Here is a 15,837-nt window from a genome sequence, read left to right on the forward strand (position 1 = left end):
GCAGGATCCACATATATCCCACCATTGGAAATGATATGTCCAAGAAATGGCACCTCGTCAATCTAGAACTCACATTTGCTATACTTGGCGTAGAGTTGATTATCCCGTAGCTTATGTAGCACCAATCTCAGATGTTCCTCATGATCACTATCACTCTTGGAATAAATAAGAATATCGTCGATGAATACCACGATGAATCTGTCTAGATACTCCATAAACACCTTATTCATTAGATTCATAAAATAGGCTGGTGCATTAGTTAGTCCAAATGACATAACCGTGAACTCATATAAAACCATATCGGGTCGAGAAAGCCGTCTTAGGAATATCCGATGGCCTAATCTTCATTTGATGGTAACCCGATCGGAGATCAATCTTCGAGAATACCCTAGCACCTCTCATCTGATCAAATAAATCCTCAATGCGGGGTAACCGATACTTGTTCTTCAAAGTAACATAATTAAGGGATCTATAATCCACACACATCCTTTGCGACCCATCTTTCTTCTGTACAAACAGAACCAGCGCTCCCCAAGGTGAGGAACTCGGACAAATGTACCCAGCCTCCTATAATTCCGTTAACTGCTTCTTAAGTTCCTTTAGTTCTTCTACGAACATCTTGTACGACCGTTTAGAAATAGAGGCAGTCCTAGGTAAGAGATCAATGACAAACTCAACTTCCCTATCTGGTGGCATCCCTGGTAACTCCTCTAGAAAGATATCCGGGAAATCTCTAACCACCCGGATGTTGTCACCAACAAACTCCCCATCTATAAAGAATGCCGCACGTTGGGTAGAAGTAGTTACTGCAATTCAACCTGAAACCTTTCTCCTTTAGGGCTGGTGAGTCCTACAGTACCCCTACCACATTGTATAATGGCCTTTGGCTTTCTTAGCCATGGCATACCAAGGATCAGATCTATACTGCTTGCCTCTAATATTATAGCGGTAGCCTAGAATTCTCTTCCCATAATTGTTAATGTCAATCTATGTGTCATATAACTTGCCTCAATAGGCCCTTTAGGTGTAATTACTATCATTGGTGTTTTCATATTTTTCAGTGGTAACTCATTTGTGTTGGCATATCAAGCAGACATGAATGAATGTGTAGCACCAGAATCAAATAATATTGTTGCAGGAATTGCATTAATATAAAACATACCAAGTGAGATATCAGCTCCTTCCGCAGTAGCATCAGCGATAACCTGATTAACTCTGGCAATAGAGAATCCCTTGCCAGATCCTGGAGTCTGTTGTTTGTTCAGAACTAGGGTAGTAGCAATCCTCTGTGGGCAAACATTTGCATAATGTCCAGTCTTCCCACACTTGTAGCAAGTAGTGTCTGCACTCTATCCTGAAAATTTCGTTGGGGTGCCAGTGGGGGTAGCCTGACGAGTCGGTGGAGTCCCCTGAGGTGAGTGCTGAGCTGGGCGCTGGCCTCCTCCAGTGCGAACTGGTGTACCCTGGGGTGAACTGTAGCAAGGATGAACACTGCTGCTTCCCTGTCCCTGGGATATCGCCTTCCTCTTCAAATCTCCCAGCTGAACATGCTTGTGTTCAATAGCTAGGGCCTTGTCAAGGAGCCTCTAGAATGACAGAAAGGTGTGAGCCACTAGAGCATACTGCAGCGGTCCATTGAGTCCTTCAATAAAGTACTCCTGCTTCCTCTAATCTTCAGCAACTTCATTCAGTGCGTATCTAGAGAGCTGAATGAACTTGTCGTGATACTCGCTTACTGACATGCTCTCCTGCTTCAAAGACAAACTCTTTCTTCTCAATCTTCATCTGTCCAGCAGGAATATGGTAGTTTCTGAACTGAGTAGAGAATTCCGCCCATGTCATAGTATCGGCAGCATCATGGGCAGTAGTGTATGAATCCCACCAATCAGCAGCAGGACCTGTCAAACGACCAGAAGCATATAGAACCTTCTCTCGGTTAGAGCATTGGGCAATAATCAACATCTTTTCCACAGACTTCAGCCAATCATCAGCGTCAAGTGGATCAGGAGAACTAGCAAACGTCTGCGGCTTATGGCTCATGAACTCCTCCTGGTGCTTGTCTCGGGGTGGAACTAGTGGTGGGGGTGGAGGCAGTGGTGCTTGCTGCTGTTGTTATTGCGCCCTTCTCTCCTGGCGTATCTCCTCTCGCTCTTGGTGCAACTCCTGTCATATATCCTCTCGCTCTTGGCGCATCTCCTAGCGTTACTGCCGCATCTGCACGTGCATATCCGCCATGGTGTCAGCCATCTGTTGCATTATCCTCATCTATGCTGCAACAGCTGGGTCAACTCCGTCTGGTGGAAGCTATGGAGGATCCATCTCAGTTTGTTGTTGTTGTGGTTGTCTAAATATCCTCCGAGTGTGTCAATTGGGAGGTAGATCAATTCCACCACTCTTCCCGGTATTGACCATCTGAGTTAGAAACATATGGTAAGAGAGAAAGGATTGTAGACAAGGCAGGTAATTACAAGGCATGTTACTTTGGGGGATTTATTAGCTAAGCGGATTAATGTTTTACCTACCAAAGCTAATTCATTACCTTATGGTGGTACATGCTAAGATGTCCATTTATAATATCTCAATCAATCAAAGAAGCAAATTAGACATTTATCACTAGAACAATCAACCAACATTTTAAATAGAGAAAATAGTTTTAATTTTGTCTTAGGTTCCCTATCTCTTAAGAATGTCATAAATGTAGGATTCCAAGGTGTGAAACCCATCTTGCCTTAAAGTGGAAAAGATAAGAGTAATCAGAGTATGACAACAAAAGGTGAGACAGGATCAAGATAAGATATGTATAGAATGAATCAGAGTAAGGTAAGTAGGTAAGGGTTTTGTCTATTTCTATCTAGGTTTCGTCTGATACCACTTCTGTCGCACCCGGATTTAAGAGACAAAACCGGGTGCATCTCATACATGCGCCAAAGTAGACAACATATATAATAACATAGTGTACAGAGATAAATGTCATAATAACATCATAGTACTTATTACAATGTGGAAGTCTTACAAAATAAAAGATAAATATAAAACGAACTAAAATCCATCTTTGGCGCCAATAAGTCAACTGGGAGACGCCACCTAGATCAGATCGAACTCCTTGTTGTGTGGCTCCTCTTGAACCACCTGTTCTTCTCCTATAGGGGGGTGTGAGACAGCAAGGGTGAGCTCACACATGATCATAGCTCAACAAGTTGTGGGGAAACCAGTGGGCATGAACTCACCAAAGGTGGGAGCTCATGTTATATGTAAGGCTGATCAACAATAGTGGTTAAAGCTGAGCATTGCTTTTAATAAGTTGGTCAAAATTTTATTAGCAGTTACTAAATGTAAGTCAATACCAAACCATAATAGAAATAATGGAACAAAATTAATAAATAATCTCATGCAATGCAAATGACAAATTGAATTTAAGTTCCATAATTTAATCATGCGAGAGTCCTGAGATGCTCATGACCGTGAGCTCGGCTAGTATACCAGTTTTACACTCAGCAGAGGTTTTACCCTGTGCCCACAAGTCATGTTACCCATCTTCCAAGGGATCGCGACTCCCATACACCTCTACCAAGGAAGCGAGGCTGGGCAACACTATGAGGCCTTTACAAAGTTCCACTAGCTTCCGAAAACCTGCTACAGTTTATGGGAAGGGCACTTGCAAGAATCCCCCGTCTGACCGCCATCGCAGCAAAATCAACCCGAGAACCTCCTTGCATGCAACTACCCTACTGCCCTTGCCCCTTTCGGGTAAGGTAGTCTTCCACTAGCTTTCCTAATTAGTTAGCCAAGGGGTCCCATTCCTCCCTTATGGTGGCACGTGTTTCTCAAGTTAAGCTCCATGTTCCAATTAAAATTAATGATCTTGACATGAACATAAATAACATAACAAAATAATTGGAACATGGATATAATGAAATATTAACCCAAAACCATGTGAAGCAATAGCAAAACTACTAAAGTGATTCAAGGATAACAAGGTAAAGAGTTAAACAGTCTAGGGTGACCTATTGGGTCCCATCAGAATAAAACCTATGCATGAATAAGTGATATTAAAGAACATCATTGGGTATAAAAGTGGTCAAGGACACAACTTGCCTTCAATGAGCACCTGCTCGGCAACTTCTATCTGCTGGACACCAGGATCCTCAGTCACAGGCTCTTCTACTTGCCACAATACAAACAAGCACAATATATAGAGAAAATTAACATCACACTAAACATGTAAACAAAATACATAATAATATACACATTAAAATAAGATCCTAGGAACAGAAATCATTAATTTTGAAGTTATGGATTTTAAGATATGAATTTTCAAAGGTTTTATGTGCTTGATATATGATTAAGTGAGAAATTAATTTTATTACTATTTTCATGTCAAAACAGAGACTCTAGGTGATAAACAATAATACTACAAAATTTTAGAAACTGGAATGGATCAATTTGGACTAAAAATGAATTTCCTATGAATTAAATAAGTTCTAGGATTTATTTTTGTATTAAAAATCCATTTCTAATTTATTTTCTCTGGTTTTATAATACTCTGGACTGGGCCTCAAATTCATAAAAGGCTAGGGGCCTCGGTGCGAAAAACTCTAAGACTCAGCATCACCCGCGCTTGACCGCGGGTTATTTTCCCTATTTCCTGAGGGTTCTTTAACAACAATGCTTGGACAAAAGGGTATCGCTCGTTCCTGACCGCACGATCTTCTATTGACCGCTAGGATTAGACTTAGTCTTTCACGAACCGGTATGCAATCGCAGTCGTCGGATACAGATCTGACGCTCCAGATCTATAATAACTAGCCTTCGAATCCTATTTGCACGATCTCAGATCCACGGTCTGAAATTAACCACATGAAAGGTTATATCCTATCTAATCAGGGTCGTCCATGAACGGATCAACGGCACAGGCACTGTCTCCTTCCCCCGGCCGGCTAATCACGGCGGCGCAACACACTGGTGATCTGTACTGCCGCGCCCAGGGAAACTACCTCGAGTCTGAAAGCGTCTAAATGATGCGAAGATTATGGCGAAGACATGGGTGAACGACTTATTGGCAATGACGGTGTAGAAAATCCCGGTCATGGAACGGTGCTACCCGCGACGGAGTTCAGTCGGCGGTGAGAAATTGTCCACCCACCGCAGGTCCTGACCTCCAATTGTGGCCGCGGACGACTACCCCAAGTGCTAACGGTCCCCCTCGGCCCCACTCCGAGGACAGAGACCCGACAATGACGAGACTCACCGGCGGCGGCACTCCCTGCTCCCCCCTCTTCTCCCTTTCGACCGACTTGGCACACGGCTCCGTCTCGGTATGGCAAAATAGGAAAGTATAATTTAACTCCATGGTAAATCTTCCTCAAATTAAGAGTATAATTTTGCACATACTTATTATTACCTTTATTTATAATATTTATTTTGTATATACATTTTCTTTTCTTTCTCCACTTTTAAATCTAGATTTTCTATTATATTCTAAATTCCACTTTGGGACTTTAATATATTTCTTTTCATATGATTTCTTATATGGCCACAAGTTGCACACAAAAATGAAAACCGGCATGATGTATAATTTAGTGGCATATATCTTATTAATTATTTGTTTTTAAGTATGGTGTTCACATGTGATGGTACATAAAGGTTAAACTCACATATAGATAAAGAGAAATTATTTCTCCATTTATATTATCTCTAACAAATTACAAATTGGGTATTACATAGGACTAAAGTTTAGTCCAGCGACTAAACTCGACTAAACTGTAGTTCCTACTTTGTTTGGTTGTAGGGACTAAACAGATTCTAAAATATATAAATGCAACACATAAAGACTAAAATACCCCTTTTCTTGTTTCACCCAGTTTTCTAGGCAAGGCCAATTGTGGTAAATGTTGCCCTTTAGTCCTTTTTAGGACCCATGTGAGTGACTAGAGACTAAAGCCAATTAGTTCTTACTTTAGTCCTTCCGTTTGGTAAAATAAATACTAAACAGGACTAAAAAACAGGGACCAAAAATTAGTCACTCTAACCAAACGGAGCCTTGGTGAGATTATGTCATAAGACTTAGGGATGAAAACAGGACAGATATAGCCGGATACAGGGTCATCCTATATCCTACCCTAATGTATTCCTCTCGGATACGTGACCGGATACGGGTAGTTAAGATTTGGGATGAATACAGGATGGGATCGGGTAATAATCAGGGCGGGTAAGAAACGGATAACAAATAATACTCGGGTAGGTATCAGATAGTTACCGGGTAGTTCGTCCCGATGATATTAATTGTCGAACCATCCAACAAACACAAAATTAAGCAATACATAATCATGTATATGATAGATCAAATGTAGAAAAGGAAACCAATAAAATTGACATCATGCAGTTCAAAGTTACTAATCACAAGGACATTGTAGAACCAACACCACAATATTAAAAATTCATAAAATATTGCAGTTTCACTCAAAAATTGCAAATAAGTTACAAAAACTAATAAACATTTTATACGAAGATAACTCAAGTCCTCATATGAAAATGATAAAGTAAAGTACTGATTATATTGAAACTTGCATACTTACAATGATTTCACATGTAACTCATACAAATTAGTGAAAGTGAAATGAAAGAAACGCGGACATTTTATAGATCTTATGATCCAAAAAATTTTATGGTTATATATGGACATATGTTGTGCCTCTGTAAAATTTCACTATTTTTTGAGGCTATTTATGTATTATTAATTTCTTGTCGTAGAAAATCATCAAAATACAATTAAATCCATAAAATATTGTAGCATCGGCAAAAAATCGTAAATAAGTTACCAATACTAATAAATAATCTATAAAAAGATAACCTTAAGTTCTCACATGGAGATAACCTTAAGCCCCCCACATAAAAATGATGAAGTCTACTTTTTCTGATTTTAATTTATAATTTTATAACTATATTATGTAAAAAAAGAAAAAACGGGTACCTGAATTCCGGGTACCCGTATCCGACCCGAATATCCGGGTATTTACCGGGTAGTCCTCTGTATCCGACCCGAATTCGAAGCTGTAGTATCCGGGTATTACTCGTATCCGAAAAAACGGGTATTTACTCTATCCGTATCCGATACCCGACGGGTATACCCGACCCGTTTTCACCCCGAATAAGATAGCCCGCACTGATTGTCCCTTGCCTCTAGGGGTTAAAACAGGTCGGGTATACCCGTCGGGTATCAGATATGGATAGTGCAAATACCTATTTTTTCGATACGGATTCGGGTATTTTTATATTTGGGTTGGATATGGGTAATACTTGGATACTACAACTTCGGATTTGGGTCGGATACGGAGCGAGGACTACCCGGTAAATACCCGGATATTCGGGTCGGACCGTTTTTTCTTTTTTTGCATAATATAGTTATAAAATCATAACTTTTACATATGAAATCGGATGAAGATAAAATTTATATGAAAATTGTAGAGCTCGAAGAGATCTATAACTTTGTAGTACATAAATTTTTTGTTTAAACATATATTTAGGCCAAAATCATTGAAATAATATCCAAATTTATATCAAATTAATAGACTTTATCATTTTTATGTGGGGGGCTTAAGGTTATCTCCATGTGAGAATTTAAGGTTATCTTTTTATAGACTATTTATTAGTATTGGTAACTTATTTGTAATTTTTGGTCGACACTACAATATTTTATAGATTTAATTGTATTTTGATGATTTTCTACGATAAGAAATTAATAATACATAAATAGCCTAAAAAATCGTGAAATTTTACACAGGCACAACATATGTCCATATATAACCATAAAAATGTTTGGATCATAATATCTATAAGATGCTCGCGTTTCTTCCTTTTCACTTTCACTTATTTGTATGAGTTACATGTGAAATCACTGTAAGTATCCAAGTTTCAACATAATAAGTACTTTACTTTACCATTTTCATATGAGCACTTGAGTTATCTTTGTATAAAATGTTTATTAGTTTTTATAACTTATTTGAAATTTTTGAGTGAAACTACAGTATTTTATGAATTTTTAATATTTGGTGTTGGTTCTACAATGTCCTTGTGATTAGTAACTTTGAACTGCGTGATGTCAATTTTATCGGTTTCCTTTTCTACATTTGATCTATCATATACATGATTATGTATTGCTTAATTTATGTGTTTGTTGGATGGTTCGACAATTAATATTATCAGGAGAACTACCCGATAACTATCTGGTACCTACCCGAGTATTATCCGTTTCTTACACGCCCAGATTATTACCCGGTCCCATCCTGTATCCGCCCCGAATCTTAACTACCAGTATTCGGTCATGTACCCGAGAGAAATACATTAGGGTAGGATATAGGATGACTCTGTATCCGACTGTATCCTGTTTTCATCCCTACTTGCCTCCCCTTGCCCTAGAATAGCGGCACAATATAACCTCTAACCACCGCAGAGGTCGCCCCTACGCATCCATCCATCTTTTAGTGACACTCTCCCCCCTCAATGAAGCGACTCCCTACCAATTGTCACTCCCACTCGTATACAACCGCTCTTCCTCTTCGCGCAAGCATCCCGAAGAAGGCAAGTGCGAAGCCGAGGCACAGTTCGGCTGCGGACCGGAATTGCATCCTCACATTCCACGGCCCGACAGTGTGGGCTACGACACGCCTTGACGACGAGTGTGTTATCTGACTCAGAGGAGTCCTACAAAATTTATTTCACCATTTTTCGGGTTCAAAAACTTGAGTTACGATTTTTCCAAGGTTCTCTACGTTTTAAATCGAAAAAGGAAAAGAAAACACAAAACCACTTGCATGTCAGCCCTCGAGTTTTAGCTAACTGCAAACAGTCACCACAAGGTCCTCGGTCACTATTCACTGAGTCTATGACATATTAGAGGAAAACCCCTCGGCTTTGGCTTATTTGTGCGCGACATCCATCTTCTACCTCGGAACAAAGAGAGGGAGAGACGCGAGCGTGGCTCGCTCAACGGCTTACCGATGGCAAGACGAGTCGAGGCCGGGGTCAGCGAGTAGCGACGGTTGACGACGAACTCGATGGTGCCCTCGGCTTTGCGAATGGTGGACGACGGCGCTCGGTCCACGCACGTCGACGGAAACCGAGGAACGACAGCGTCGACAGTGGTGCTCTGGTCGTCCTTCGGCTCGGGAAAGTGGTGCTGAGACAGGCGCACGAGTTGGTGGAGCGATTGTGGGGCTTGGTTTGGTAAATGGCGGACGGTGGGAGCCCGGGTGTGACCTAGTGAGCGATGGCCATGGCGATCGGCGTTGGGTGGAAGACGAACCGAGAGCGAGGGCGAGTGAGAGCGAGACGAGAGCAGAGGAAGAGAGCGAGTGAGGCGCTGTGGAGTGCTCGACCAAATGAGCCAGGCTCGGTTGCTAGCTTATCCATGCGCGCGGACAAGGTGCGGCGCGGAGTAGGGCGCGGCGCACACGTGTCCTCAAGCGCGACACTTGGCAGTTGCATCCTGTCCGGTTTGCAGGCGCAGAAGAGACAAAGGGGGAGCACGAAGCGTCGCCCAACATCAGGCGATTTGTTCCCCGCTCTACCGGCTACAACTTTGCTATAGTAATTAGGGTGATTCAGGGGCTAGATTTTGAAATATATGCCTCCAAACTTTGGTTTGTCAGCACAACACAAAACAATGGAAACCGGTCGTCTAACCGTGTCAAAACATGTCAAACGGATTCAAAAGTTTACCAACTTTTTACAGGGCGTGCCCCAAGTAATTATCTACAACTTTTGTAATTGGGACAATGTGATTTGAAGATCATTTATATTTGAACGGACTGAAGTTTGAGAAGAGGTACAAGATCAAACTTAGTAAAATCAGGGTTGTCCCCATTTTTTGGTTTCTGAAGAAACTTCATTCATCAAGCACACAGTCACTAAACCACATCATCACATATAGTTTAGAAACTACCATTTTCTTAACTCAAGAGTTGGAAGATTAACCAACATCAATCTAAATTAATTAAGTGAAGATTACCCACACTCTAGCACTATGATAATCTATGTCTAAAAGAACTAGGTTTTCTACTGGTGCAAGCAAGGGTTCACTTCACAACCACTAGTGCCAATTTAAGATTTTGATGTAAGTGATAATATCATTGATGATGCTCATGATAATGCTTTCATGATGCACATGCCATGAATGAATATGCTAAACACCAGGGGTGTTACAGTCCTTCCCCCTAAAAGGAATCTCGCCCAGAGATTTCAAGATTACTAACCATTTTTGGTAAAAGTCAGGGTAAACTTCTCGTAGATAGGCATCCGTCTCCCAGGTTGCGTCATGCTCATCGTGGTGACTCCATAGAATTTTATACGTCTTGACCGTACTGTTTCTAGTAATTCGGTCCTTAGTGTCCAAAACTTCGACGGTTTGTTCTTGATATACCAAGTTTGACCCGATCTTCAGATCTCTGACTTCTACTCTCTCTTCGGGTACTCTAAGACATTTCTTCAGTTGAGATATGTGAAACATGGGAAAGATTGTGCTCATGTCCTCAGGCAACTGAATTTTGTAGGCTACTTCTCCCTTCCGTTCGATAACCTGATAAGGTCCTACATATCTTGGAGCAAGCTTCTTTTTTGCCCCAAATCTTCGCACGTCTTTGATTGGTGATATTTTAAGATACACAAAATCTCCGACTTGAAATGTCAGCGGTCTTCGTCTTTGGTCAGCATAACTCTTTTGTCGGTATTGCGCTGATTCCATATTCTGACAAATAACTCGAACCATTTCTTCGGCTTCAGCGATTAAGTCGTTGCCACAGAACCTTCGTTCTCCGGCTTCGACCCAATTGAGCGGTGTTCTTCATCTTCTTCCATACAGCGCTTCGAATCACGAGCCGTGTGGGGCTACCTAGCACTACTACATATATGAATATTTAAGACACACCATTAAAGACTCATATAAGTACATTTTATAGAAGTGTCTTATATCATACGATGTTGAGTAAGATAAGACAATTGTTTGGAAATCCGTCTTAATTGGAAAAGTTTTCTGAGACAGTTACGTCGTAACAAATGTCTTATATTGATTTAAGACATGTTTTTATTATAAACTGTCTCAAATAAGGATAGTATTTGAGTCATCCCTACTTTAACAACTGTCTTAGATGACAATTAGCATTTGAGACACTTCTATGTATGAAACCATCTCAAATAAGAATACTATTAGAGTCGTCTAGACTATAAGAACCGTCATAGATGTTAGTGAGTATACTAGACACTTATAAATATGGAACCGTCTTCACATGATAGTCTGACAAGGTGTATATGAAAAATGTAGCAAATAGCGAAATCACCTTGAGTTGATGATATATATAAATCGCTATCATTTTGTTTCCATCCCGCGACGCCTTCTCACCATACACACCCAATGGCTCCCTCGGGAACGACCACCGCCGCCCAATAATCATGGACTCCGAACCCCAAGAATCGCCGCCGCCGGAGGCCGTCTCACACCAATGCATCTTTAAAATCCTAGTTGCTGAAATTGTATTTATATGTGTATATCTATACTACTATACTTAAAGCACCAGTTTGAACGGTTGTCGTGCGTCAACAATTTATAAAAAAACCCTTACAATTCTTTAAATTCAACCCGCGGTACGTGCCCTCCTTCTCGCGCTCCTAAACAATCGCCCGACATCCTCCCCTTCCATTCTAGGCTCCGTGTCTCGCTGTCCCCACTACGTCTCCTCCGGCTCCATCTCATCCCGCTGCCGCTCCTTCTCATCGTCGTCGTCCCAGTCCCGGAGTCGCTCCCCTCCTCTGGCTAAGCGCAGGTGAGGCCCGACCCTATACGTTGTAGATCCATTGATTCTAGGCTACGATTTACTTATCCGAGTGTCACTTTGTCAAACCCTAATGCCTTTTGTAACTTCATCTTATAAGCCTTGATGTGTCGGCAACTGGAGTATTTGGTACAAGACTGCTTGATCCAGATAATTTTATTACACTTCAGGCGTGGCTTGTGTGTTCAGACTACTACTGTTGAATACAGTTACAGTTGGTCCTTGTGGCCCTCAACAGTTTGGATGCCGTCATTCAGCATTGAACAGAGCCAGAGTCTGGTAACAGTTTTTAATCATGTTCTTGATAGGATGGATACATCTGTTAAATGTGTGACCCTGCATTTAGAATTCAGATCGACACCTTTGATTGGTTCCAATTCCCTGCTGCTGGCTTATTATTTAACTTTCCTTTTTGCAGTTTCTATAATAGCAGAGACATGCACTAACCAGCATTTGCTAACCCAATCAATTTGTTGGCATCATTTTATTGATTGAATCCATCCTGCCTCATGCTTTTGCTTCGCCCTGTTAACATGTTTTTATTGCTGTCGTGGGCTCTTCGCAATTTAAAGTTCTCTCGTATATGAAGTCACATAGTTACATGACGTACATTCTACTTGAACATGGTTGTTTGGTATTTTTTCTCATGAATTGTAATGTTTCTTATGCTGGTTCTCTTTATCCTGGGTGCATTTACTTCTGGATAATGTTGTATGCCCAGTTTGCCTGGAGCACGGAAAGACGATCACCTTCACCCCCCTAAAAAGGGTTCACCTTCAAAAAAAGTTTGTTCTCCATCACCACCCCCTAAAAAGGCTTCACCCCCTAGGTATATAAAAGTTTTCATACAAATTGCATATGTTACTCTGGCTATGTTTATTGATAATTATGTATATCTATAAGCGTGTTGTTTCACTTGTAATTTGACTATCATTGTTATCTCATATATATATGAAGTGATTTTAGTTTGTCAAATAGGATATTGTATATGGGCTAATGGTACAAAGGATCTTTAAAATTCTCTACTATATTAAAGTACCAGTTTTAACAATTTATAAAAAAACCCTTACACTTCTTTAAATTCTAACCCGCGGTACGTTGCCCCCTTCTCGCGCTCCCAAACAATCGTCCAGCCTCCTCCCCTTCCATTCTCCTCCCCACGCCGCCATCCGCTCCGCTCCAACCACGCTTATAGCTTATATCCCTCACCGGTTGTTATTCCTCTCCCTAGATAAGCTTTATCTCACCAAACTAATCTCGCTATAAACAAGGACCCAATTTCATCCAGTAATCCCGCTATAAACAAGGACCCGATTTCATCCTTTGCGAGTAAGAAGCAAAAAACCAAGGTGGGCGAGGACGCGAAGAAGCAAGGGAGAAGGACAGAGCGGGAGGAGGATGCTGCCTGCTGCTTTCCCTGCTCCTTGACACGAAGGCCGCCCTGGATGGTGGATCCGAGGGGTTCCATGGCCTGCCCCATGGCGTCAAGGCGACATGCTACGCCGAGGTGGAGGCCGGGTTGAACGCCGTATACCGGCAGTGCCGGAGCCTTGACCGCTCCTTGGGGCCGCTAGAGATCCGCATGGTGTCCCTCGACGCCGCGACTACAACATCACCATGTCCGGCGCCAGCGCGCAAGAGGAGTTGTCCATGTGGCATCATCTCTGGCTCCGCCACTCTGGTGCACTCTATGGCATTAGAGGCGAGGAGCTCGCAGTCCGCCAGGCCTGGCCAACCCTCTCACTGTTACCCTCTCTCAGGGCTTGTTCGGTTATTTTCAATCCATATGGATTGGAGGTGATTGATACAGATTGGGAGATATTTTGACTTACTAGGGATTGAAACCCCCTCAATCCATATGGATTGGGGAAGAACCGAACAAGCCCTCATTGGTTTCTTCTCCCACCAGGCCACCACAACCTAGATCCCAGTCCTCGGACATGTTGTGGGGGTTGCTTTTTCGATTTATTTGCAAGAGCTTGGTGGTGTCTATGATGTTGGTTGGATATAGTTAGTAGAAGTGCATAATCATAGCCTTCAGATTTTATAAATTATTCCTTAATTTGCTGAAAGAAAGATGATGATAAGCCTTTATTACATAGACCAGAATTGGTCAGTTCTTTGCTGATAGTAGTTCGTCTGTTGATTCAAGTGTATTTTTCTTATTTGTATATATTATGTTTGATTGTATCTCACAGGTTTGAGGGATGCCGAGGGGTTGTACCTCGCCAGCGATTCGAACAAGCGGCTATTGATCTACTTCCCCTTTATGCAGGTCAAGCTACATTCCGTGCTATTCAAAGGCCCCAAGGATGACGGTAAGATTTGCAACTCCCTGTCTGTCTGGGTCTGTGAGCTAACGGACTTGTGCCAAATTGTTAGTTTATATGTTCAAAGTAGATAGAAGTACTACTTTCCTATGAGTTAGTTTCAGCAACAAGGATGTGGAAGTAAACCAACTGCTGCTCTAACGGTTACATGCAGAATTGCAGACCATGAGTTCAACCCCATCTTTTCACATGGCACTCATCAGACTCTTTATGGAATAGTTAACATTAGTGTTATTAAGAACAAAAGTTAGATTCATAATTAAGTGAGTCTATAATTTTGATGTCCATATAAAGGAGCACTCATGTACTAGCGTTGAATAGATATTTAGCTGAAATGCATATTTATGTAATAAATGTCAGCAATGGCAATGACTATCTACCAATGGACATCGTGGAGCTATCTTCCGATCATTTGATAGAGGTACGACTTATTATCCTACTCTTAAATATGGTTGATGGTCATCCTGTTTTTTGACATCCTAACCATTATTGTTTTGCTCACCCGAATGGGTCTTGACCTTGTTTCTGGCAGAATAAACCTTTGCTGCTAAAGGATGTCAAGTTCTAAAACGTACACGGGTATATACATTTCACAGTATATATGTTTTTGTTACCCCATTTATGTTTCTTACCATTGTTTTTATTTAATGGTCTTTTGTTATTATTTCATCCTGACTATATTCATTGTGGACAACCAAAGTTTCTTCTACCCAATATGTATAGGGAATTTCAGTGAATTTTGATACAGATTCTTCTGTCTTGTTATAGGCTTACCAGTGCTTATGGACCTTTGTTTGTTCGGGACACTACCTTTGCTAATGGGGAACAGGTAAGCGGTAGGCTATATATCTTGTTTCTCTTTTGAAATAATGCAAAATACTCTTACATCTTTACATAAGCTTTAATGTTGATTGTTGCAGATTTTTTTGGTCCAGGGTTAATTATATTTTATTTTGTTAATATAATTAGAAATGATCACAATAAGGGAGCTACATTTGAGTTATTTGAGTTGTAGGGTGCGTTCAGGAGACTATAGGGTCGTGGGTGTAAGATATGGTTTAGAGAATGTGTCTACTGGAACATCCTTTGTACCAATTCCCTGTATACATCTATCTATCGTTAAAACACCTTCTATTGGAACATATTTTCACTATACATACACTTATGAGTAAGGTATTTAGCTCAAATTTATCTATACAATATCCTTTTGTATTCCTAAATAGCCTGCCGAAAGAAGAAGATAGCCACAATTATGCATGAAAGCTCCGTTTCTACGATTGTATACCGTCACAACGTACGGGTATTGGACTAGTTTGTATAGAAAAGAGAGAAGGGAAAATCTGAATTTTCTTGCCTCTACATGTCCATCTCCAACAAAGCAACAACTACAACCCAAAAATAATGTATTATATATATATATTTAAAACTGCTACTTTTAGCTACCTCTACAGATCTGCTAAAAATGCTTGAATGAAGGCATTATTAGTCTATAATTTTTTAGATAGCCAACATCTGCTAAATCCTATGTATTCGACATTGTGTGTCCTAATCTCCCCTTATAAAAAATAACTGCATGACTGCATTCTCAATGTAACACTTTTTTTTTACAGATAAATTTCAATTACTATACTTATAGAAAATAAACAAGGTCCAACGTTGTTTGCTTTCCATTTCCCTTCTACTTT

The 15,837-nt window shown here is 40.9% G+C and overlaps 1 pseudogene across 1 annotated transcript; it reads left to right on the forward strand.

Annotated features, from left to right (window-relative positions):
• Positions 1-14,020: 14,020 nt before the first annotated feature.
• Positions 14,021-15,526, forward strand: LOC109942228 (uncharacterized; annotated as a pseudogene). The gene is made up of 4 exons (XR_002264901.3): positions 14,021-14,140; positions 14,513-14,573; positions 14,685-14,731; positions 14,921-15,526. The product of XR_002264901.3 is annotated as an uncharacterized protein (transcript).
• Positions 15,527-15,837: the final 311 nt, after the last annotated feature.

The sequence above is a fragment of the Zea mays genome, chromosome 9, assembly GCF_902167145.1.
Source record: "Zea mays cultivar B73 chromosome 9, Zm-B73-REFERENCE-NAM-5.0, whole genome shotgun sequence".
Lineage (NCBI taxonomy): Eukaryota > Viridiplantae > Streptophyta > Magnoliopsida > Poales > Poaceae > Zea > Zea mays.